The sequence below is a fragment of the Tenrec ecaudatus genome, chromosome 7 (genome assembly GCF_050624435.1).
Source record: "Tenrec ecaudatus isolate mTenEca1 chromosome 7, mTenEca1.hap1, whole genome shotgun sequence".
Lineage (NCBI taxonomy): Eukaryota > Metazoa > Chordata > Mammalia > Afrosoricida > Tenrecidae > Tenrec > Tenrec ecaudatus.
In genome coordinates, this window is record NC_134536.1 from 86,353,004 (window position 1) to 86,376,947 (window position 23,944).

Below are 23,944 nucleotides of genomic sequence, written 5' to 3' on the forward strand. Positions count from 1 at the left end.
TGCTGGTGTTCCAGGATGTGAATGCAGCATACCAACATGGAGAGTGGAGCCAATGGAGGGGCCTTAAACTCAGCCCCCATACCAGCTACGTGGACAACTTCCCCTCCCCCAAGAAGAATTTACTTTAGATGACGGCACTGAAACTGCAGCTAGGGGAGAGGGCCATGTCTGATCAGAGCCTACGGGAGCAAATGAAGTGGGAGGAAGAGAGAGTGGAGCACATCCTGGCCCACCAGGCCTGGAGGACGATATCCCTGCTCTGAACAGCCAAAGCAGAGTGGACCACATGGCTGATCCCACTATGAGACACGACATCCCTTGCTGACCCATAACCCTACAGGGGACAACACTGGGTCGATCTGACCCCGCGACCTGGAGGCAAAACGCTAAAGGCTTGCTGCAGAGCAACAGGGGATGCAGAGCAGGGAGCTCCCAAGGTAGTGCAAAGGATAGATTTGGGGCGAGAGCATGGCACCCCATTGGACTTGACTGGAGGAAATGCCTAGACATCAAAAATTAGACCTTGATCTGTTTACAGGTTTTTCTTTATTTTTAATTTTTAAATTTTTTTCTTTTTCTTTTTTTTTACAATTAATTTATTCTTCTCTGGGTCATTGGTTTTCTTTTTTGTTGTCATCGTTGTGTTCTCTTTTGTCACTCTGTCTTGCTATGCCTTGTTTTTTTGGTGCATATTATTATCTCTGCAGATCTATTTAGACAAGATAGGCTGGATGAACAGTCTGGAGGAGAAAACAATGGGACCGATGGTTCCAGGGGAACATGGGAGAGGGGGAGCCGGGGGAAAGGAGGTGGTGCTGACTAACCCAGGGACAAGGGAGAAACAAGTGATCCAAAATTAGTGGCAAGGAGTGTGTGAGAGGCTGGTAGAGATTGATCAAGGGCAATGTAACTGAGAGAAATTACTGAAACCCAAATGAAGGCTGAGCATGATAGTGGGATGAAAGGAAAGTAAAAGGAAATAGAGGAAAGAACTAGGAGGCAAAGGGTATTTATACAGGTCTAAAAACATGCATGTACATATGTAAATATATTTATATAGGATGGTGGGGAAATAGATCCACGTGCAAATATTTATAGATTTAGTATTAAGATAGCAGATGGACATTGAACCTCCACTCAAGTACTTCCTCAATGCAAGAATGCTTTGTTCCATTAAATTGGAATTCCATGATGCACACCTTCCCGACATGATCACTGAAGACAAATGTGTGCATAAGCAAATGTGGTGAAGAAAGCTGATGGTGCCCAGTTATCAAAAGATATAGCATCTGGAGTCTTAAAGACTTGCAGTTAAACAAGCAGCCATCTAACTCAACAGAAACAAAACATGGAAGAACACCAGCCTATGTGACCACGAGGTATCAAAGGGACCAGGTATCAGGCATCAAAGAACAAAAGAATCATATCATTGTAAATGAGGATGAGTGCAGAGTGGAGACCCAAAGCTCATCTGTAGGCATCCCCTCACAGAAGGGTCGCAGTGGGGAGAGGAGCCAGTCAGAGTGCAGTATAGCACTGATGAAACATACAACTTTCCCTCTAGTTCTTTAATCCTCTCCCACCCCCACTATCATGACTCCAATTCTACCTTAAAAATCTGTCTAGACCAGATCATGTACACAAGGACAGATAAGAGCTAGAAATACAGGGAATCCAGGACAGATAGACCCCTCAGGACCAATATTGAGATTAGCCATACCAGGAGGGGAAGGGGAAGGTGGGAGGAGAAAGGGGAATCAATCACAATGATCCACATATAACTTCCTCCCAGGAGGACAGACAACAGAAAAGTGGCTGAAGGGGAAATCAGTCAGGGTAAGACATGAAAAATAATTTATAAATTATCAAGGGTGTGGAAGGGAGGAAGGGTGGAGGAGGTAGAAGGCAAAATGAGGAGCTGACACCAAGGGCTCAAGTAGAAAGAAAATATTTTGAAAATTATGATGGGAACAAATGTACAAATATGCTTGACACAATGGATGTATGGATTGTGATAAGAGTTGTATGAGCCCCCAATAAAATGATTTTTTTTTTAAAAGAAGGGTGTGGGCCCTTCTTAGGGTAGGAGAGATACTAAGGGTCTAATTACTCTCAATGTCAGAGTACCCTAAGGCAGGTAGCTGTCACACAGATACCTTTCAAGCATATATAGTAGCAACCATGTGCTTGCAAGTGGCACCTTAAGATTGGCATTATTACAGTAGGGGGAGGGGGCGATACCATGCAGAACAGCTTTTACTTAAGAGACTGTGACTGGGCTGCATCTCCAACTAATGAGAGTAAAGGCCTTTCTCCCCCAGAGTCTGCCTCCCAGATTCTTTAAATATGAGAGTAGAGAATGTGTCCACATGCACGCTTCCCAGTCTAGGTTGTACTTTCCAGTCATGTGTATACCTCTAGCTTGTCCCCTTCCTGTTGCATGTATGCAACTGCAATACAATCCCTTATTGTTACATATGTGTAATACGTGGCTTGCTAGCCCAAGATTATATAAGCCTGTTAAGAGAATACATTACACTCTCTTTCTCTGGTTCCAGTCTCCATAGAAGAGGTGAGCCCTTGCATGCCGTGTCTGATGTGTCTTTCATTTACCCTTCAATTACACAACCACCCCCCAGGGCACATTCAGTTGTGGAGGATGGTGGCCAACAATTTTGAAATATTCAATAGGAAAAATACTGAATGATGGATAAAGCATCAAAAGAAGATGGAAAAAAATGCACAGTAACTGTCTCTAAAAGATCTAATTTATTGTCAACCATTTCAGGAAGTGGAATATGAGCAAGAATCAATGGTACAGAAGGAAGAAGGCCAATTTCCATTTGAAAGCATTACCCCCAAACAAGGTTCCAGGAATTGAAGGAAGACTAATTTTACTGTTCCAACCAGCTTGTGAAGTCCTGGAAGCATTTACTTATCTATTACAGACAATTTGGAAGACAGCTATTTGGCTAGCTATGTGGAAGAGATCCACATTTGTCCTCATTCCAAAGAATGCTGAAATATCACTCATGCAAGTAAAATTTTGCTGAAGATGATCCAACAAAATTTATAGCAGAACATTGACAAGGAGCTTCCAGAAGTTCAGGTTAGACTCAGAAGAGTCCTTAGAACAAGGCATATTATTGCTGATGTTAAATGAATCCGGGATGAAAGCAGAGAATACCAGAAAGATGTTTACTTACCTTTTATTGACTATGCCAAGGCATTTGAATCTGTGGACCATAACAAACAATGGATATCCTTCAGAAGAATGGACATTCCAGAATGCTTAACTGTGCTTATGTAGAACTTGTACATGGATCAAGGGACAATTATGGGAACAGAATAAAGGTTTTTTACAAAAGGACTTTAAACATGCTTTTTTTTCCTGCTTGAAAATACTTTATTAAACATTATTGGACTGAAAACGAATTTGGATAAAAGCAAGTCTGTGCAAAAGTCATTTTCTGCTGTGTGTAGAAATACAAATACAATGTACACCAATTTTAAAAGCACAGTATTCCACTAAAGAAATTTTAGGTACCTCAAAGAACACAAATATTTCTAAACACAAGATCTTGTAGCTAGTTCAATATTCTTGGGATGGTGTGAGATTAGCTTGTCTATGGCTTACATCTGTTTCCATGGTTGTTTCTCGAAGTTCTCCTTCTGAGAGTTTTTCATAATTTGCCAGTATTTGCTGGTGTTCATGGATGGTACTAAGAAGAATGTGAAACTGCTCCCACTTCAAGCCCAGTTTCTCTTCAACTCTTTCTTTAACATGTGAAAGATGCTCTAATTTTTCTCCCGGAGCCTCTATTTCCTTTACTGTTTCATGCCATTTTGGGTGATACTGGGTGACTTTTGCTAAAGCATCATCCTCTTGGCAATTTTTTTATTTTTTCCATTTTAATTGAAGAATTTGCTCTTTGCTCAGAAAATTTTTCGTGGGTTCCAGTGACACTACATTCTATTTCTTTGTAAATTTTAAAAATAATATTCCGTTTCTCTGAGATTCATATCATACATCAGCTAGGTTTTGCCCATTGAAAATTCACATTGTGGCAGTGTGCTCAGCATATGTTGGTACTGGCTACATCCTCCTCCAGAGTCGCAGCATTTAATGAAGCTTATCCCTAGCAGATTAATTCTTCCATCATCTCCAGCGCCATCTCCTCTGTGAGGAGACGCTTCCTGATGACTTCCTCATCTAACAGGGAGTCTGGCCCCAAAGATGGTCTCCGTAACTGCTAATGGGCATTTGAAAGTTTATCTGGAAGGCTGGGAGCACACACAAGCACACACAGTATGTAGGGATTGCCCCTGGGGAGGAGGATTCCCAGTGAAAGATGAGAAACCAATGTTTTCACTTTTTGTTTTGTGCTTTTCTTTCTCAGTTTTGTGACATGCTTTCTTTGGGGGGGGGGCAGGGGGGTAGGGGTCAGCATTAGTTATTTCTGTGATGAGACTATTGGTCATTTGGGGTTTCTTCCTCATTCTAATCAATGCTCACTACAGAATCAGTCATGGACTCTACAGGCTGTGTGGCGGTGGCAGGGGTGCACCTAAAGCTGTTCTAAATCAGGAAAAGTGTGTGTCAGAGTCATGACCTCTCGCCGTACTTGCTCGATCCGTATGCTGAGCAAATAATTGGAGAAGCTGGTTTATGGAAAAAAGAATGTGGCATCAGCATTTGAGGAAGGTTTATTAACAACCTGCAAAAGGCACACGACACAACCTCGCTTGCTGAAAGTGAGGAGGACGGGTAGCACTTGCTGATGAAGATCATGGGTCTAGACTTCATTATAGATTACAACTGAATGTGTAAGACCCCGAAATCTTCACAATTGGACACGCATGTAACATTATGATCATAGGAGAACAGATTGAATTGATTTTGTCGTGTTTGGCTGTACAAGCAATATTCATGGAAGCCGCAGTCAAGAGATCAAAGACGCCTGGCATTGGGTAAACCTGACACACAAGACTGCTTTAGAGTATTGAAAAGAAATGATGTTACTTTGAGGACTAACATGAGCCTGGCCCAAGCCATATTATTTTCAACTGCCTCATATGCATGTGGATGTCGCACACTGAATGAGGAAGACTGAGGAAGAAGTGATGCGTTTGAACTGTGGTGCTGGGGAAGAATTTCGAAAACACCATCGACTGACAGCAGAACCAACAGCTCTACTCGGAAGAAGTACAGTCAAAATTCTCCTTGGAGGCAAGGATGGTGAGACGTAGTCTTACGTACTTTGACTTGTTGCAGGAGAGACAAGTCCCTTGAGAAGGACATCATGCTCGGTAAAGGAGAGGGGCCGTGAAAAAGAGGAAGGCACTCAATGAGCTGCATTGATTGCCAACGTAGCTGCAATATGGAGCTCCAGCATGAGGAGCATGAGGATGATGGGCAATATTTAGTTTCGTTGCACATGGGTTGCTGTGGTGGTCACCTAACCTGGTGTCAATTTAAGGATTAAGAGTGTAGGGGTGGAGTCTAGGTGGTCAATCTGGATACAGCCAATGAGACTTCTGTGTGCACATGGCCTACTCCTGAGAATTCTGGGAAATCTGGTATTCCTTCTTGGAGGCAAGAGACACTATCTCTCTCGGTTCATTCCCTTGGAGACTCTCTACTGACAAGGCTGACTTCCTGTGAGACATCGCTGAGGAGAAGATACATGGACCCATCCCAATGCAAAGGCCCCTGCCAGCGCTGAGATGTTTCCAATGACACTGGATCCAAAGACTTTCTACCCACTGGCCTGTGATCTTCTACATTCAGCATCACTGCATGTGTTTCATGAATCTGAAGAGGACTTTATAGATTGGAATTGGACATATGGACTAATATTGGACTTATGGACTTGGTCTGGACGGGGTTGGAATACTTTCTCAATGTTCAATTGCTCTTGTATATAAAGCTCTTTCTTATACACATATGTGTGTCCATGAATTTGTTTCTCTAGTCAACCCAGACTAACATAGTCACTATGGGGTGGATAGGCAACTCAATGACACCTAACAACATCTGTCTCCTGGGCAGGGGCCAATGAAATTGTGTGCCTTTAAATATCTGTTTCCTTCCCCAAAAGGAGGCACTGATTGCAGGACCAGATCAGAGATTAGTAAGGCGGTCATGGGGTGGAAATAGGTGGCCACCTGGAGCTCATAGCACAAATTCATCTTAGTTCTGTGGGTGGCGTTGATGTTCTGGTGAGCCAGGCGAACAGACCGGCCTGGGATGAAGGCAGCAAGCTCACCACTCCATTGCCCAGGAGAATAAGGGCACCAAAGCTGGGGCGCAGGGTGTGAAAATCAATTCATGCAAAAGAGCACATCGATATCATAAAAAAAGCCATCTAATTGTTTCAATACATGTTTTTAAGTGACTTGACTAAACCAATTCCCTTTCGTGATCAGAAACATTCAGCACATTCAGAAGGGAACATCCTCAATCAGACTGGATGATGTCCTCTCAAGATCAGAAACAAGGAAGGGAAGTTCACTCTTACCATTTCTTATCCAACATTGTACTGAAAGTTCTGACAAGGGTAATTAGCCAGGAAAAATTATATAAAAGACATTCAGATTGAAAAGAAAGATCTAAAATGGTTAAAATCTTGAAAGAAAACGGGTAAATATTCAGTACCTTAGGTTTGGCAATGGATTTTTAGATATGACACCAATAACACAAATGGAACCCAAAAAAAGAGGTGAATCTGGCTTTATAAATATTTAAAATGTTTTCACTTCAAAATACATAATTAAGTCAGTGAAAGAAGATGCACAGAATGAGAGAAAATATTTATAAATCATGTGTCTGATAGGTACTTATATACAGAATATATAAAAACACAACAAAACAAAAACTTTTACTATTAGTGCTCATAACATGATAAATCACCCAATTTTAAAACGGGCGAAGGATCAAAATAGACCTTTCTCCTGTGAATATACACAAATGGAGTGAGCATATTAAAAGATGTTTGGCATCATTAGTCATCAAGGAAATGCTAATCAGAATTACAATGAAATACCATTTCTTTTTAAATTTCCAGAACACCAGTTGTTTTCTGTGCCATAAGTTTCTGTCGAATGCCAATGGTCACCAGCCACACTCACACCAGGTTGTCTCTGTTGCCAGCAGTATGGCCATCAGCAGATCAGGCTTGGTAAATTCTTGTTTCAGCTCATCTATGATGATCTTGCCTTCCAGATCCCAGATCTTGATGCTGCAGCATTGGTGGCATGGCCCAGAACCAGTGGTGGCATGGCACAGAACCAATGGTGGCATGGCACCGAAACAGTGGTGGCATGGCACAGAACCAGTGGAGGCATGGCACAGAACCAGTGTTGGCATGGCACAGAACCAGTGTTGGCATGGCACAGAGCCAGTGTTGGCATGGCACAGAACCAGTGGTGGCGTGGCACAGAACCAGTGGTGGTGTGGCACAGAACGGAAGCACAGCATGTTGGTGATATCCCCGCTATAAAATGTATAGAGATGATACCCCCTGTGTAAATGTATAAAGATGCTTACCTTTGTTGAGGTTGCACAGCATGGCTTGGCCATCCTTGTCTGCAAAAGCACAGAGGGATCCATCTGGAAAGACGGTCACAATGTTCAGTTGGCCTGTGTGGCTGGTTTTCAGCTTCCAGTTTGCCAAGTTCCTCACCAAACGCACCAAATTGTCCGAGTCCCAGGAACCAATCACGGGATTGCTGCTGTTGGGAAAACTGAACTCCAGGCATTCCTGAGTGGCTGTCATCCTGGACAGTGTACCGACAACCAGAGCATTGCAGCTTGAAGGATGTCTTCCCAGAGCCAACGGCAATCTGCCAGTGTCAGAGGAGGACACGCTCAGTACATCCTTGGTGTGGCCTACAGATTGGCACGCATGGTGCCCATTGTGAGATCTCAGAGGCACGGTATTCCATCCCAGGAGCCTGAGAGGGAAAACCGGCCATCAGAGGAAATGACTGCATCACTAACAAAGTGAGAGTGACCACAAAGAGATGTTGGCCAATGCCATAGTTGGGGTCATCCCTGGTGTGCTTCCACATGACGATGGTCTTGTATCATGAGTGGACAGTATTATGTCCAGGAACTTCAGAGTGGTTATGATCTTGGTTACCCAGTTATTGTGGTCCCCCCGGGTGGTGAGGTTACCTTGAAGGGTCATTTGCTCAGTGTTTGCAGCAGCAGGTTTTGGGGGGTGGCTACAGTGATGAGGATGGCATTGGACAGCTCAGAAGCACCCAGCAGCACAGCTGAAATTCCACTTCTGCTGATGTCAGTGGCTAGACTCAAGATGTCAGATGATAGCAATGACTGGTGAGGATGTGGAGAAATCAGAACCTGCCAGTGCTGCTGGTGGGTTTATAGAATGGTGCACTTTGTAAAATTATCTGACTGTTCTTCAAAAGGGTAAAGATGGGGTTGCCATATGACCCAGCAATTTCTATCTGCCTAGGAGAGAAATGAAAATCTATAGCCAAAGGAAAACTTTATTCCTAATAGTGAAAAGTAGAAACAACCCAAATGCTCATCAGCATAAATGGATAAACAATGTGTTATAGCCATATAAAAAAAAACCAACTGACTCATAGCGCACCGCTGTGGGTTTCCCAAACTGTAACTGTTTACAGGACTAGAAAGCCCAGTCTTTCTCCCTGAACTGCTGCTGGTTTTGAACTGCCAACCATGCAGACAGCAACCCGATGTGTAACCAAAAGAAATTAAATCCTGATGCATGCCACAACCTGGATTAACTTTGAAAACATACAACGTGAAAGAAGCCAGTCACAGAAGATCACAATCGACTGATTGCATTTGTACTAAATGTCCAGAACAGGCTCATCTAATGGGAGTGAATTAAAGTCATGGTCGCTTAGAGCTGGGTTGAAGATGGAAAGGAAGAGGAACGGAGGAATGTGGGAGTGATAGCAGAAGAACCCAGGGTTGCTTTCTGAGGTGATACAGTGTTCTATAACCGATGGCGATAAGAGGTAAATGCAGCTATCAATATTCTAAAAATTGAATTGTACGTTTTAAGGTGTGAATTTATGATATGTAATTTATATCTCAATAAAGCTGTTAAAATATGTTAAGCAAGACAGATATTTGAAGAAGGGAAAGAAAGACAGTGAGCATAATGCTGTTCTGACCTAATTTTTCTCTACCTGTGTGTGCCACGAGTGACCATCAGGGAGGCAGGCTCCAGCCGTCTCTGACCTCACGCAGAGTTTTTCAGAACATGCCTCGAACCCATTTCCGGTTTGAGCGGCAGGACACCTGTTGGGAAATTCTGCTGTAAGAAAAGGAAGTTTTAATTATAGTTTTATTTTTCATTGTGTAAAAAATTAAGAGTTGTATACTGATTAATTAGCAAGTAATTATGTTTATTGCCAGAAAGATACAGTGAAACTAGAATACTCTAACAATGCTGATTTCAACATAAATTGTTATAGCTCTTTCCCAAAACAATTTATTCATAAATTTTCAAAATCCCATAAAGAATATATTCTTGCATCCACTAACTCCATTATTTATAATTTGTGCTATAATTTAATAGGTTAAACTATTAGACAAAGTTTATGGCTGCATTATTTAAAAGAGCAAACCATGAAAGAGATCTGAATATCCATATAATAAGAGAATGATTAAATAATCTCTGCACATCCATTCAATGGAATGTGATACAGCTAATTCAAATTATGATTTGGAAGTCTAATTATCGTTGGGATTGTTCTTAATAATTATGATTGCAATTAGCCCAATCTGGCATTATAAAAAAATGAATGAATATAACATCTTGAAACATCCCATTCTTTTCATGTAACCTCCTCCACAGCTCTGCGCATGCTTATTCTTTGTTACTGTCAGAGCTGCCGAGATGGACCCAACTCATAGGGACTCTGCGCACCAGGAACAAGCACTGCCTGACCCGCATCAGCCTCCTATTTGTGGCTGTTTGAGCCCATTGTTGCGGTCACGGTGCCAAACCTTCTTGTTGAAAGTCTTTCTCTTGTTCAGGGGCTTGACCAAACACGAATGGGTAAACAATGTGCATGGACATATGAAGAAAACCAAACTGACTCCAATAGAGGCACTGCTGACTCGTGGTGAACCTTTTTCAGGGACTGGCCCCTCCTAATAACAGAACCAAAGTAAGTGAATCTTGCCATCCTCACTGATAAGAAATGTCTGGCCACACTTCTAAGACATGTGTTTGTTCTGGCTGTCTCTTACACTTTCAATATTCTAAGCAAATATCATTATTCAAATGCCTCTATAATCTTCAGTCTTTCTTATTTACTGTCCAGATTTCACATGTATAGAAGCTGATTGAAAATACCACAGCTTGGGTTAGGCTCATCTTAGTCCTCAAAATGACATATTTGCTCTTTAACACTTTCAAGAGGCCCTGTGCAGCAGATTTGCCCAATGCATTATGTTATTTGATTTCTTCATTGATGCTTCCATAGTATTGGTTGTGGATCAAATAAAATGAAACCTTTAGTAATTTAAATCTTTTGTTATCATGATGGTGTTTATTGGTTTAGTTATGAGGATTTGGGCTTCGTTTACATTGAATTTTAATCCATACTGAAGGCTGCAGTCTTTTATCTTTGTCGTTAAGTGTCTCAAGTCCTCTTCACTCTCAGGAAGCAAAAAATGTGCCACTTACAAATATTGAAGGCTGATCAAGAGCCTTCCTTCAACCATGATGCCACATTCTTCTTGGTATATTACAGCTTCCCAGATTATCTGTTCAGCATGCAAATTGAATAAGCATGGTGAAAGGATTCAACCCGACACATACCTTTCCTGATTTTAAACCATGCAACATCAGCTTGTTCTGTTTGTACAACTGCTTCTTGGTCTATGCACAATTATTTGTTCTGGAATGCTTCTTCATCACAAAGTTATCTATAGTTTGTTGTGATGCACCCAATTGATATTTTTTGCGTAGCCGATAAAACACAAGTACACATCTTACTGTTATTCACTCCTTTTAGTCATAGCACATGTGACACCAGCAATGATAACCACATCCCATGCCCTCTTCTGAATATGGCTTGGATTTTTGGCAGTTCCCTCTCAATGTAGTGCTGCAACTTTAAAAACACTTATTTTTGGCAAGATTTTGCTTGCATATGATGTTCATTTTATTGCTCAATAATTTCCATATCCTATTAATAACCTTTCCTTGGCATGGGCACAAATAAAGATCTCTTTCAGTCAATTGGCCAGTGAGTGGTTCCAGTGTTGCATTTGTTTGTTGTAACACCTCAATTGCTATTCCAACAGTCATGGAGCCTTGACTTTTGCCAGGGACCCCTGATGATATAGTGAGTTATGCATTGGGCACTACAAGGTCAGTAGCTCAAAACCACCAGCCACTCCAGGGGAGAAAGACGAGGCTTTCTAGTCCTGTGAAAAGTTTAAACCTTGGAAACCCAAAAGGACAGTTCAGCCCTGTTCTCTGAGTCAGACGCAACTCAACTTGATGGCAGTGAGTTTGGTTGTGATTTTGATTTTTGTCAATGTCTTCAGTGCAGCTTTGACTGCTTCATTGTTTACCCTGTAATAAATGCCTCCTGGAATAAATGAGTAAGTATAAAAATAACACTACATGAATATCATTTGTAAACATAAAGAGATGTACAGGGCAATGAAATTGTCAAAGCCACATCATGAGATGTAGGTGGGGTTTTTGTTCATACTTAAATTGTCACTGTTTTCCCCCAAGAAGAATTCATTTCAGAGCACAGCACTGAATCTGCAGCTCTGGGAGAACGACATGCCTGATCAGAGCACAAGGAAGCGAATGAAGGGGGAGGAAAAGAGAACGGAGCACATCTTAGCCCACCAACCCTTGAGGAAGATATCCCCACTCAGAGCAGCCAATCCAGAGAGAAGACCACATGGCTGGTCATGACATTCCTCACTGACCTCCTCCCTGGGGGATGGACAACAGAAAAATGGGTGAAGGACAGTTCAAGACATGACAAAATAATAATTTATAAATTATCAAGGGCTCATAAAGGAGGGAGGAATATGAGGGAGGGGTAAAATGAGGAGCTGATGCCAGGGGCTTAGGTCGAGAGCAAATGTTTTGAGAATGATGAGGGCAATGATTGTACAAATGTGCTTTACACAATTGATGTATGTATGGATTGTGATAAGAGTTGTATGAGCCCCTAATAAAATGATTTAAATAAATAAATAATAATAAATTGCCACTGTTTAACCCAGGGACAAAGGAACAACAAGTGATCTAAAGTTGATGGCTAGTTGGGTATAGGATGCCTGCTAGGGCTTTGATCAAGGGCAATGTAACTAAAAGGAATTACTGAAACCCAAATGAAGTCTGAACATGATAGTGGGACAAGAGGAAAGTTAAAGGAAACAGAGGAAAAATCTAGGAGGTAAAGGGAATTTATACAGGTCTAAATATAGGCATGTACATAGGTAAATATATTTATATATAATAATAGGGACATAGATCTATGTACATATATTTATATGTTAAGTATTAAGGTAGCATACAGACATTGGACCTCTACTCAAGTACTCCCCCAATGCAAGAACACTTTGTTCTAATAACCTGGCATTCCATGATGCTCACCTTCCCGATATGATCACTGAAGACAAAGTTTGTGCATAAGTAAATGTGGTGAAGAAAGCTGATGGTGCCTGGCTATCAAAAGATATAGCATCTGGGATCTTAAAGGCTTAAAGATAAACAAGCAGCCATCTAGCTCAGAAGCAACAAAGCCCACATGGAAGAAGGACACCACCCTGTGTGATCATGAGGTGTTGATGGGATCAGGTATTAGGCCTCAAATACCCAGAACAAAAAATCATATCATTGTGAATGAGGGGTATGTGTGGAGTGGAGACCCAAAGCTCATTTGTAGACAATTGGACATCCCCTCACAGAAGGGTCACAAGGAAGAGACAAGCTAATGAAACATACAACTTTCCTATGGTTCTTTAGTGCTTCCCCCCATACAACTATCATGACCCCAAATTGTAACTTACAAATCTGCCTAGATCAGAGCATGTACATGGGTATAGATAAGAATTGGAAACACAGGGAATCCAGGACAGATAAACCCCTCGGGACCAATAATGAGAGAAGTGATACCAGGAAGGTAGGGGGAAGGTGGGAAGAGAAAGGGGGAACCAATCACAATGATCTACATATAACCCCTTCCCAGGGGCACGGACAACAGGAAAGGGGATGAAGGGAGACATCGGTCAGTGTAAGACATGAAATAAATTAATAAATTATCAAGGGTTCTTGAGTGAGGGAGGGTGAAGGAAGTGGGTGGGAATGAGGAACTGATACCGAGGGCTCAAATAGAAAGAAAATGTCTTGAAAACGATGGCAACAAATGAACAAATGTGCTTGATGCAATAGACGAATGTATGGATTGTGATAAGAGCCCCCAATAAAATGATTTAAAAATTAAATAAGTTGCCACTGTTTGTGGAATAAATTATGCTTAAATGATGAGCAATACTAACATTCTCCCAATTCATCAGGGAGATAAGAAGCTTGATTTATTTTCCTTGAACAGTCTTACTCCCCGCCGGGCCAACACTGACAAGAAAATCTGGAAATCGGTGTGTTTGATCAGGAAATGTGGCATCTGACAATCGCCTCTTCCATCCTTCAAATAGTAACTTTAAAAAAACATACAGATAATTGAAACAGGGATTTTTCCCTTCAATGATGATCTCAGTGCTCCACTCACTTTGCTAGTTAAAATCTCTTTCAGCAATGATTCTCAAACTTTAATTGCATGTTAATCACCCGGGGGATCTTATTAAAAGGCAGACTTTGTTTGGATCTAGACTGGGGTGCATTTCATTTTTTTTAACAAATTGCCAGGTGAATGCTAATGCACTAAAAGTAACAAATCATATCGTATTTGCACAATTTACTTATCTAGTCAATCCAGGTAACGTGCTGGACATTATGTCATTTATAGTACAATTTAGTCTACAGTGACAGACTAATTTCCTTAGGTTTATTGTTATTGATACAAAGATAATAAATAGTAGGTAGTGGTTACGGGTTGGGCAGCGATCCTAATGGTCAGCAGTTCGAAACTGCAAGCAGCTCCGCAGGAGAAAGACTGGGCTTTCTACTCCTGTAAAGAGTGAGTCTCAGAAACCCACAAGGGCTCACTCAGAGTCAGCATCGACTCCATGGCAGTGGCTTTTTAAAGTTACCTAATGCCCTTGGACTTTGTGTTTTAAAAAAGAAGAAACGAAGTGTTGTTTATATTATATGTAGCAGATGCTTGAATTGCTCAGTGATAAAAGGAAACTCTCACAAATGTTCAAAGCGTATCAATAAACTCCAGTAACTGTTGCTGATGGAACTGACAGCTAGTATTCTCCTTTCTCACTGGCCATGCTCGGTAAATATTTGTTCAGCAAATGCCACACGAACAAATTCGTCCACCCCTACAACCATGTCTTTGTGATGAATTCCAAGCAGTAATGTACAGCTACTGGCTGAAAATATCTTTTTGTTATGGTGTTCTCAAATGATAACCTGATCGACTTCAAGTATGATGAAAATATTCATTTTTGTGGAAAATCTTAAGTCAGTGAGATGCTGTTTTCCTATGACATAGTGTTTGAATTGATGATATCTTCCGTAGTTGGTGAGTAACTCAACAAATCTTGTTTTCCAGACACTGTTCTCAGCAAAAATACGATACTGGGTGGTCAGAGGGTAAAAAAGGCAGCGGCTAAAGTACTCTTCTCTCACTTCCTCCTTTGCATGGAGAATGCATTGCTTTCTCCCCACTGAATAGGGATTGTTGCCATAATAATGTTTTAAGAACACTTCTAGATCAATATTAGAACTGCAAAAAGTATGTCAGATATTCTGCACAACACCCCTCCCCAGCCCCCACCACCATGGTGGAGGTGGTGTTTGCTCAACTGTGAAATGGAGATTTGAGCAACTTCTTCCTCCTGGACAGTTCCGTGATGCGAAGAATCAGTTAACCAACCAACAAATGTTTCTCAACCAGAAGACCCCTACTCGGTGCTAAACAACAGAAAGCATGTCCGAGGCAGAGCCTAGGTTTTTGCCAAATTGGAAAAACAAAAGCGATGCTGGATGCACCAGGGGCTGGGAGCCAGCTGCTCTTTAAAACAAATGCCCATGCTGATTTTTGCCATATTGCATTTCAAAATTTATATCAAATGTTAAAAATAAATGTGTCTCATCACTGTCTAAGTCATCTACAGTTTCCCATCTCCATTCCCAGCCTGCCCACATGAACAATGTATCTCGGCAGCACACACGTAAACACGCACAACAATGAGACATGAGTTGCAATTCTTTACATTTTAAAGTGTTCATCCACATTTTGAAGCTTGGATTTGAGAGCTAGAAGGAAAAATATATGTGCCAATTATTTGTCTGCTTCCCTCGATAACAAAGCTACAAATACACAGGCAGAGCTTATTATGCCAAGATGTAGACATTTATTCTAAAAGAGCCCATTATCTCCAAGTGCTACTACACAAAACTCCTCAAATTATCTCAATAATGAATGTGCGTTTGACAAGCCGGGTAGGAAGATGTCTGGGTCCAAGGCAGACCTGCTCGCAGCCAGGTGACCCTGAGCAAGTCATTTCACCTGCCCTGAGCCTTCTGGTCCGGGTGACCCTGAGCAAGTCATTTCACCTGCCTGAGCCTCCTGGTCTGGGTGACCCTGAGCAAGTCATTTCACCTGCCCTGAGCCTCCTGGTCCGGGTGACCCTGAGCAAGTCATTTCACCTGCCCTGAGCCTCCTGGTCCGGGTGACCCTGAGCAAGTCATTTCACCTGCCTGAGCCTCCTGGTCCCATGTGTTCACAAACAAATGAAAAAGGCTATACTGTCGGAGCGACCCTCTGCCTCCACAAAGCAGACGAAAATAGGAGTATCCTTCAGCCTTTGGTCTTTTCCGCGGTTTTGCTTTGCTTTTTATTCCTTGCTGGCATGTGCAGTACTCAGTATCTGTTCACCTGGAGAACTGGCAGTAAACATGCTCTGCCTGTCAAAAGGATTTAGCTCAGTATTCCCCCATCGTGCATACTATAAGAAAGAATTCATGGGTCCTTTCTGAGTTCTTATACCTTTGCATAAGATACTGGTTTCATATTTTAAATGTGTGTGTATATAGATATATAGATATAGATTTAGCTTGATATTTGAAAGGTGGACTTTCCCAAGTAACTGGTCACACTGCCTTAGTTTTCTAAAGATTCATATCGAAATGTAAAATAACACCCCAGTATCCCTGGCTTCTGTCCGTTGGTCTTATGTTAGCTCCTCATTGTCACCTTGATTGAAATTGCATGAAGTTTGACTATTGACCTGTAAAATAAGATTCTCCCTTTAAAGTGCATACCTCTTTACAAAATAAGCCAACTATTTATGGTGAAAATGATCACCTTAGTTATATGAAGAGTTATATGAGATTCTGGTCTCAACATGATAGATTGTAATTTAATTGACAGTTTTTGGCATAGGGCGGCTGTGTCACTCAGAGAATTCCTGGTTGTTTGCAGTGGAACTGTGCCCTCTACCCACGTGACCGAAAATTGACCCATTTTCATTAGTTTGAAATTTCCCTTGTTCAGTCCCCCTCCCTTTCCTTTTCTTTTCTCCCAATCATCTCTGACATGCGACCTTTTTGCCCCAATTCCTATTTCTTCATTTGGAAAAATTCAGAAGCAATTTTGTATAAGATCCCTTGATGCCTAGAGGGCTACAGGAGTAATCCTATTGTAGCAGAAGCAGGGCCAAGAGCTTTGTAAATTAAGTGAATGATTATGGCAACTCCCGTACAGAATCTTTGGCAGGTGGCAATATGGCAGAATGAGCTGACATTAACAAGATGCCAACTCCCAAACATAGAAATGTCGCATAAACTGGGACAACACCACAGTGCAATTCAATACATCAACAAAGACAAAGGTAAAAATGCTGGAGGTGAGAACAAAGACAGGCATTAAAGCCAGGGCAGTGTGTAGGGTGGTGTGGCACAGCCATCACCCATAGGCATTGAATGAGATGGAGGTCCAAGGATGGCTCTGGAGGTTGTCACCTTGGAAACAGCAGGCTGAGCCTGGTCTTCACAATGAGAATGGAACTTATTCCGGCCTTGGCCAAGAAAGTCGAGGCTTTGAAGCACTGGCTCCTGCAGGGTAAGGGGCCAGGAACCACGACCTCCCAGCAAACCATGAGGAAGTTACTAACCTCAGACCTTGGATTAGAAAAGAGTAATCAGTGAGAAATTTTAAAAAGCCTGCTGTTATGATATATTTGAAGGTGTGGATTGAATTTCGACTGTCTGACTGTGGGGGATGCCTAGGACCTAGAAAATGTACCTCAGAGTAGCACTGCACTCGGCAGACTTCACTAGCTGAGTTTTGGAAAGAGATCACCGGGACTTTTTCTTTGGGGAACTCCAAATGTACTTAGACCTTCTGGTTGGTAGCTTATCACATTAATCATTTCCCCCACCCACAGACTCTCTTGGCCAAGAAACTGACCTAAGAATTGGCCCAGGACCATTAAACTCAAGAGCCAGAGGGAAAAAATTGCAGTTGAGGGGTTCTAGGAGGGTTTCCTGGCAAAGGCAGCATATTTGACAGGAGGCTTGGATAATAAGATTTTAATACATAGAGTCGAGGGAAGGCTGTTCTAAGGGAGGCCTAGCCGAGCAAAGTGCAGCAGGAAGACGTAGCATAAGGTGAGGAGTCCTGAAGGAAGAGGAGTAGGGAGAAAGGCTAGCTGAAGTGGTAGTTTAGAGGTTGAATATGGTCAGATATTTTCACGATATAAATAGCTAATGCTGTGTTCACGTTGACTGCAAATGTCACAATGCATAACGCTTGCAAGCAAAGTGTGTCCCTTTCTGCTGTATAATGAGCAGTATGAATAATGAATGGTATGAATGGGTGAAAGGGTTATTTAATACTAGCTAACCTCTCCTGAGTTTTCTTGGGCAAATTATTGCCTGTCATCACACAAATAAATCCTTGGTGCTACTCACCCTGGAGCTTTTTACAAAGTCCATCAAATGAGAAACAGTTCAAGTTTCATACACCGTGGAGCATTGGTTCTTGTGATTTTCAATTTAGGGCTCATGGTTGCAACCATTGTTTGACTGGTAGGTCTCGCTCAATCAAAAACACTATCTCGCTGAGTCTGTTTCAGCTGCTTTTGGGGAGCATCATCTATCTCTTGATACAGTCCTTGGAATCTCCCTAAAATACATTCCCTGTATTCCACGTAGCCTTATATTTAAAGTAAAGCAAGTCTCAACAAAGAGTCTCTAAATTGGAAAGACATACAGCATATTGTTTTATATGATATACTAGGAACCAGAATCTTAATTTTATTAGCATAAGTCAGAGGTCCGTATCCTTTCTCTAAAGAATCAAATAGAAAATGTTTTTTACTTGGCAGCTGTATATACTCTTTATTGCATATTCATCTTACTTCTTTGCTCTTGTTTCTTACAAGAGTTTAAAATGTGTATGCACACACACACACACACACACACACTAACTCTCAGGCCATGCAAAAACAAGCTATGGCTGGATTTGGCCAACCAACTAAAGTTTGCCAACCCCAGATACAAATTAATCCAAGGAATACAGATTTTTTGGCGCTTAATTATGAAGAAGTGTGGAGCTAGTGTGAGTGAATGACTAAGACCCTGAGGGATGGCTGCTGGTCGGCCAAAGCCAGCTAAAGAGAACATTAAGAACACAACACCATGCTCGCCTGAACAACTAGAGCATCCATCAAAAGAAAATCATTTCCAAAGTAAAATCGTGCTTGCATGACGAACAGCAGAATATCAATCCAAACAGATGTGTGGGAGGCCATGGAAAGTCAGAGCCATGGAACAGCAGATTATTAAAAGCATTTAAAGTCAAGTGCCTGAGAAGATACATAAAAGAGATTAGAATGGAAGTTTAAGGCATAGCCTACATCAAAGTGAAACTGAATCCTGTAGTAGCACTATTCAATTTCAGGTCATTCACGACCTGCCATTACTCACAGCACAGCAAGCACGCTGTATGGCTTCATGTTTAAATCTTGCTGCATGAGTCTCAGGGGTGAACAGTGAAACTCAGGTAGATAGCGCATATACACACAGTGGAATATTTCATAGCTGAGAAACCCCACGTGTAAGCAACCTGGATCTTTTATGCTGGGCAGAGAGCAAAACCTACCCACTGTTTCAGAGGTGGACACTATCTTTATCTACCGAGGCTGTTTACAAAACAGTCGATAAAAGTGCAAAAAGCAAGGGGCAGTGTTTAAATGTTCAATTGCCAACTGAAAGGCCTTCCATGCAAACCTGCCTGTCACTCTGCAGGGAAAGATGTAGCTGTCTACTTGCATAAAACTTACAGACCTGAAAATCCTATGGGGCCGTTCTGAATTCTAGGGGGTGGCCAGGAGCAACAGCAAAGAATGGGTAGTGCTTTTGCATGCAAGGGACATGTGGGTATTTGAGAGGACCATGAAAAATCACCTTGCAACAATAATTGTATATTTAGATGTTAATTCTACATTATTTTGGCTTCTGATTGATTTTCCCATGAGTAGACTACTCCACAAACCACTCTAATCTAATCAATAGATTCTGGGATCTTTTACTATTTGATTTGTCTCATTGTTATGGTTAAGGTTCTATGTCAACTTGACTAGGCCATGATTCTCAGTAGTTTTCCAGATATTATGTAATTATCCTTCATTTTGTGAACTGATGGGGGCAGCCAATCAGTAGAAATTGGAGTTTTCTTGGTAATGTGGCCTACATCCAACATAGATGGGTTTTCTATCTATACCTCTCTCTACCCTAATTCAATTAATCATCTTCTGCCCTGTAGTTCCCAAGCTAGCAGCTTGACATCTGACATTCTGATTTGAGGATTAATCAGTTCTCTCCGTGAGACAGCAATCTACTCTTTGAACTATTGCCTTTAGGTTCAATAGTTGAACCTTGCCATCACATGAGTTGCAGGAGAAAGCTCCAGTATGAAGCCTGATCCATGGATTTGGAATTTTCCATCTTCTAAAACTATGTGATCCATTTTCTTGAAATATGTATCCACTTATCTACCTACCTACCTGTCTATACACGCATCTACATATGTGTTTTTGTGTGTGATAATAGAGACACATGAGGGTAAGGACAATGTACTGCTATTAGAGTTCTAGTTCACACATGCATGGGTTTATTCCAAACAAAATGTGTTTCAATATGTATCTGTGATCAGTGAAAGACTGCAGACAAGTTCTCTCAATGCTGCACCTGTTTTAGTCTGGCTATGGTGCCTTCAAATAATATATTCCCTCAAAATACTGGCTCCCAAAGGGAAGCCATCAGTCTAGTTCAATTCAAAACAGACAAATCCACTCAGAAATTCATAATGATTGATTTTTAGAATTCCAAGTGGGTAATTTTGATATATTTTCTTGAAGGACACTGGACTATCATTGGATTTATTAGGAAGAAGTTTTAAGAAAATTAAAAACTGCATTGGCGAAAAAAGATCAACAAAATGATGCCAAGAATTGTGTGATAAGAGATGTAATAGCCCCCAATAAAAGTATTTAAAAATTAATAACAGCAACAAAAATTATGCCAAGCAATTTTTTCCATCATACAATGTATCTATTCATTCTTTGAGGGTAGTAAGGGCTATCCTATGAGAATATGTGCAGAAAACCTTACCCCACACCCTATACCTAGGATCTTGTCCCTTCAGACTTCCCTTTGTTCCCCAAACCCTAAGAGCAGTGAAAAGGACCGTGATTTGAGTTCATCAAGATGCTGAAATGGCCACTTTGATTAGGTGTAAACCAAGATGCACAGGATTCTTCAGGGAAGAGTTAGGGAGATGAAAGCACCACCTTCCAAAGTACATGCACGAGCTTGAGGCTTACATTTTAAACTAGCTTTACGCCCGTGCCCACCTCCTGCAGCCTGGGTCTAGCCAGTTGAAAAAGTCCTCTAAACAATCACTGTCTGCCGTAGAAAACCAGATCACGTTCTCCTTACATTTCTATAGCCTATTATCCTGAGGTATTAATCTAGGCATACCAGCTTATTTTAGCAATTACACAGATTCTGCAGTAGCCTATAGGGGGAAAGTCTAAACTAAGTCAACACATTCTTGTTTTTTTGATTTTTGTTTTGTTTTTATTTTTAAATCATTTTATTGGAAGCTCCTACAGGTCTTATCACAACCCATACATTCATCCATTGTGTCAAGCACATTTGGACATGTGTTGCCATCATCATTTTCAAAACATTTTTTTTCTACTTAACCCTTTGCATCAGCCCATTCCCTGTCGCCACCACCCCACCATGCTGCCCTCATGAACCCTTGATAATGTATAATTTTTTTTCTTGTCTTACACCAACCATTAGCTCCTTTCACCCACTTTTCTGTTGTTCGAGAGAATAATAAGAGAGTCCACAGACTGGGAAAGCATCCTTAGCAGTGACACATCAGACAAAGGTCTTATTACTAAAATCTACAGTACTCTGCTAGTTTACAAAAATAAAAAATATGAATTGTCGACTGAAGAGGTGGGCAACACCTCAGGTGGGCCTGAACAGAAGTTTCACAAGGGCAGAAATCGGAATCGCCAATAAACATATGAGAAAATGTTCCTGATCATTAGCCATGAGAGAAATGCAAATTAAAACAACTTTGATATACTACCTAACACCCTCAAAGATAGCCCAATTCAAAAAATCAGAAAGCAACAAGCGTTGGAGGGGCTGTGGTAAGATAGTAACTCTTGCCCACTGTGGGTGGACCTGTAGGTATGCACAGCCATTATGGAAATCAATTTGATTATCTCTAAAACAGGTGGAAATTGAGCTACCATACAATCCAGCAATCCCCCTACTGGGCATATACCCAGAAGAGGCAAGAAACAAACCACGTCCAGGCATCTGTGCTCCAATGTTCATCAGGGCACAGTTCACAATTGCAAGGAGTTGGAAAAGAAACCCAAATTTCTATCCATTAACTAATGTATTCAAAAACTGTGGGACATACAAACATATCCCTAAAAACCAGTGATGGATGCATGAAGCACTTCTTTCCACCACATGGGAAGAAGTGGAGGAAATTATGCTAAGCAAAGTAAGCCAAGCCCCAAAGGCCAAGTACAACATGAGTCCACTGAGGTAAGCTTAAAAAGCAAATGGGGCTTAGGGGAAAAGCTACTGTATACATATGTTCCTGGGGTGAGGTCCAGGTACCATGGCAGAGGTCAGACCCAGTCCTGGGATACATATGGCAGCCAACAAAAAGGGAGAAAGAAAGAAAGAAAAAAAGAAAGAAAGAAAGAAAGAAAGAAAGAAAGAAAGAAAGAAAGAAAGAAAGAGAGAGAAAGAAAGAAGAATTAAAATTGGAAGAATTAGAATAATAATAATAAGAAGAAAAGACATTGGTAGCAGGGGTAACAGGGCACTCACCCACCCAAGAGAAGGGTATTGTTTATATCTCCACAGGAAAGGGAGAAAGGGACCTGTCTTAAATTCAGTTTATCATTCTTAATATTACTAACCAGTGAGCTGTGGCTGATTTTAATGCCTTCCAGTACTCAGGTAGTGTTTTCTTAAGTGCTGGAAGATCTTTTATGACTCTAAGGTCTAAGTCTCTGAGTTTTCAGGAGAGAGATGGTCATGCCTGACTTCATAAATCAGTCAGGAGCATAGGTTAACTGCCTCCAAATTGTCCTCCTGATTCAAATCATTCATTTTCATTCTGATTTTAAGGTAATAGCTATGAGAAGTGAGTCCAATAGCCTAAGATATGGTCTAAGATACAAAGACCTGGTTTCATACCCTGCTGTTTCTAAGAGACTTATCAATAAGGTCGAGAGGAATGGTGGTTGGAGCCAGTTTTAAGGGGGCTGCCTGCAACAGTTGACAGAAATACACCAGTGTTTTCCTTCATGGAGAATACTTCAAGGGTGATTCTGAAATACAAAAATTATTAGTAACCCCTTGTCCACCCCTCCAAGGGTTTAAAGTGTTTACTCACCAAGTGAATGGGTTTTTGCCCTCCCTCCATTTTCACAAAACCATTGTGCCCCATTTCAATAGTTCCATGTTTTCTCCCCAATCACCCCCTACTCATTCATAGCCAGGTCTTTTACCAAGCAGATGTCACATGCAAGAGAAAAGTGACCACTTTTGTAAAACGCAGATATTCATTATGTTTTCTACTCTAAGGCATGTAGGGAGACTCGTCAAGCTACATACTCAGCCAACTGGCCAGTATCTTTGTGATCTACGGCCATGTCGATCCAATAAGGGAATCCAGGTGGCTGAACCAGAATGAAGTTTGAATTTCCTAACCACATTTTGGTGAGTCAGCCACCCATGAGGATACACTAACCAGGCTATCCTGGAGTTATTACTATAAGGGGAAAGAAAGAAACATTATACCCAGGAATAACTAGAGCAGCACCCAAGGTTTTAAAATAGGGCTTCTCGTGCTAAGTGAAGTAAGCCAAGCACAAAAGGACAAGCACAACATGAGTCCACTGAGGTAAGCTTTAAAAAAAATGCAAAAGGGGCATAGGACAAAAGCTACTGTATACAAGCATTCCTGGAGTAAGGACCAGGTAGTATGGCAGGGACCAGAACAAATCCAGGGATACATATGGTAGCCAACTAAAAGGGAGGTGGGGAAAAGGGGAAAAAAAGAAATGGGTAGCGGGGGCACAGGGCACTAACCCACCCAAAGGGAAGGTATTTTTTATATCTCCACAGGAAAAAAGGGACCAGACTTCCACCCAGTGCTCCAAGATGTGAATGCAACATGCCAGTGTGGAGTAGGGAACCAGTGGAGA

At 41.4% G+C, this 23,944-nt stretch overlaps 2 pseudogenes; both read right to left on the reverse strand.

Moving 5' to 3' along the window:
* Positions 1–3,592: 3,592 nt before the first annotated feature.
* LOC142452415 (THO complex subunit 7 homolog pseudogene) lies at positions 3,593–7,303 on the reverse strand (annotated as a pseudogene).
* A 193-nt stretch (positions 7,304–7,496) lies between these two features.
* On the reverse strand, positions 7,497–23,389 carry LOC142452416 (small ribosomal subunit protein RACK1-like; annotated as a pseudogene).
* Between the last annotated feature and the right edge of the window lie 555 nt (positions 23,390–23,944).